The sequence below is a fragment of the Mastomys coucha genome, unplaced genomic scaffold (genome assembly GCF_008632895.1).
Source record: "Mastomys coucha isolate ucsf_1 unplaced genomic scaffold, UCSF_Mcou_1 pScaffold13, whole genome shotgun sequence".
NCBI lineage: Eukaryota > Metazoa > Chordata > Mammalia > Rodentia > Muridae > Mastomys > Mastomys coucha.
In genome coordinates this window covers 78,617,843-78,620,534 of record NW_022196895.1, presented here as the reverse complement: position 1 = coordinate 78,620,534, position 2,692 = coordinate 78,617,843, and the positions used below count along the sequence as shown (strand labels likewise).

The window sequence follows — 2,692 nt, the reverse complement described above, 5'->3', positions numbered from 1 at the left end:
TCCTCTTTTCCCAATGCATGGGAATCCATCTTTTGTCTCTTTTCTCACTGATGAGACAAAATGAAAAAAGAAAGGAAAAGATTACTTTGCCTTATAGTTCCCAAGAACACAGTCTGGTACGATGTGGGAGGCAGCCGGCCACACCACATCCACAGTCGGGAGCAGCCAATGACGAACATTGATACTCAGCGAGTTCTCTCCTTTGGGGACCGCAGTCGGTAGAGTGACACTCCTCACGCTTAGGAAAGAGTTGTCTTCCTTCAACCCAATCTGACCTACTCAAGAGTTTTGTCTACCAGGTGGCAAACTCTTTCTCGCAAATTAACAGCAGATATCAACCATTACACCATACTCTTTGGAATCAGAGGGTACAACTTCCTCAGAGGGCACTTCAGGGTATGCAGTGGTTAATTTTGGCTGTCCACTTGACTGGACTGAAAGATGCCTGAGAAGAAATGACATCTCTGGGTGCTTCCAGGATTGACTGACAAGTGGGACAGCAATTCAGGAGGGGGGAAGTACCACCCAATAAGCCGGGGCTGATATGTGACAAAAGATGAAGACGGAGAAAGCGCCTCAGTGTAGGGTCACTCTCTGCTCACTGCTTCTTGGCTGCCATAAGGTGTCATGAGCACCTCTGCTCTGTCTCACCTTCCCCTGCGGGATGTATTAGAGCATGTGCAAAGATGCCAGCAGTTGGAGCATGCGCAAAGACGCCAGCAGTTGGAGCGTGCGCAAGACGCCAGCAGCTTTCGTCTGACACAACGGTTCTATAGCGAAGGAAAATTTATCCCGTGGTGGGCCAGAAGTTTCCAGAACACTTTTTACTTCCCTTCGACCCCACAACAGGTTTACCCCTGGAAAGCTGTCTGGAGCTGTCTGTGTGCTCCCAGTCTGGGGACTTGATGCTTTCTCCTTTAGTGTCTTCTCGCTTGTCTTTGGCCGCAACTCCTGATTCTGCTCTAATGTACTGTGAGCTGAATAATCAAGTCACCAAGCTTGTGGGTGTTGTCTTTAGGGATAGGTTGCAAATGGTGGTCTGATTACCAGCAAGAGGCCTAAGACTTCATGTAGAAACCCTGTAATATTATTTAATTTGATTTCTCATGGGCCTTTAAGTAGCCTCTTCCTGGTTCTAGATCCTGTCCCTGCCTTATGCAGTCACTAGGCAGTTCCCTTAAGAATGTTATCACTGGGAGCTGGCGAGATGGCTCAGTGGGTAAGAGCACTGATTGCTCTTCCAAAGGTCTTGAGTTCGGATCCCAGCAACCACATGGTGGCTCACAACCACCCGTAATGAGATCTGACACCCTCTTCTGGTGCATCTGAAGACAGCTACAGTGAATTACGGGGAGGGGGGCGGGGGGCAAGGGGGCAGGGGGCGGGGGGGGGGGAGAGCGAGCCGGGCTGGAGCAAGCAGGGCCAGAGTGATTAGGGCCGGCAGAGGTCCTGAGTTCAATTCCCAGCAGCCACACACATGATGGCTCATGGCCAACTGTACAGCTACAGTGTACTCATACACATAAAAATAAGTAAAATAAATCTTAAAAAAAAAAAGAATGTTATCACTGTTTTTCTTTTCCCTCATTTCAGACCCTGCCCCCTACTGAAGGCCGTGAAGGGCACAGCCTTGGCCACCACAGAGGGGAAAGAGGAGCTGAAGCACCATAATCATCACCACGTCACCATGCCAAGAAAATCTAGTGGTACTCCAAAGTTAGACAGAAGGTCACTGTCCATCTGAATATCTTGCTTTTGGGGACACTCCAGAGGAAAGAGCCAAATCCCGACCTGCTGGACTCTGAGTTCCAGCCCCTGAGGCAGACCCAGCACACACAAGGGGAATTAAGAAATAAAGATGAGTGTGACTCTTAAGTCTTAGCAAATGGCACATATGTTCCCAGTGCTGGCACTGGGGTGAGAAAAATTAGTTCCTACTGCATTCTGGTTCCCTTATCTCTGATATTGATTTAAAAAAACAAACAAAAAACAAAAAACAACAAAAAAAATGTGATCATCTGCAAAGTTCACCCTCAAGAGCCAAACATGGTGGAGCATACATACCATCCCCTCCAGCACTCAGGAGGCAGAAGCAGAGGCAGAGGCAGAGGGGCAGAGAGACAGGGAGAGGCAGAAGAGAGAGAGGCAGAGAGAGGCAGAGGAGATGGGCAGAGGAAGAGAGAGGCAGAGGAGGAGAGAGGCAGAGGAGAGAGCCAGAGAAAGCCAGAGAGAGACAGAGAGAGATTGAGAGACAGAGAGACAGAAAGGCAGAGGCAGAGGATCTCTATGAGTTTGAGGCCAACTTGCTCTATACAATGAATTTCAGGCTAGTCAGGGCTATACAGTAAGACCCTGTCTCAAAATAAAAAGTAAAGCTCAAAATCTTTGTCCAAAACCAAACTAAACAAGTCCCTCACTATGCCTACAAAATCTCATGTTTTAAAGAAATTCATGATTATGTCTTGGGCTCCATTCATAGATATTGCTAGTCACATGCCTGATCTAGTCCATGGACTCACCTGAGAATGAAAACCTAGATATTCATGGGATATTCAACATGTGCCCAGAAACAGCCATAGCTCAATGTGTGTGGCAGCCTGGGTTGCAATATTATTGCAATCATAATTTAAGAGGGGGATAATGTGTGCCCCATTCTAATATCTCACTTTGGGAAGCCATTAAAAACCATGTT

The 2,692-nt window shown here is 47.6% G+C and overlaps 1 long non-coding RNA gene across 1 annotated transcript; it reads left to right on the top strand.

Annotated features, from left to right (window-relative positions):
- The first annotated feature begins 734 nt into the window (after positions 1–734).
- Positions 735–2,012, top strand: LOC116087747. The gene is made up of 2 exons (XR_004117612.1): positions 735–849; positions 1,594–2,012. It is a non-coding gene; the product is annotated as an uncharacterized LOC116087747 (long non-coding RNA).
- The last annotated feature ends 680 nt before the right edge of the window (positions 2,013–2,692 follow it).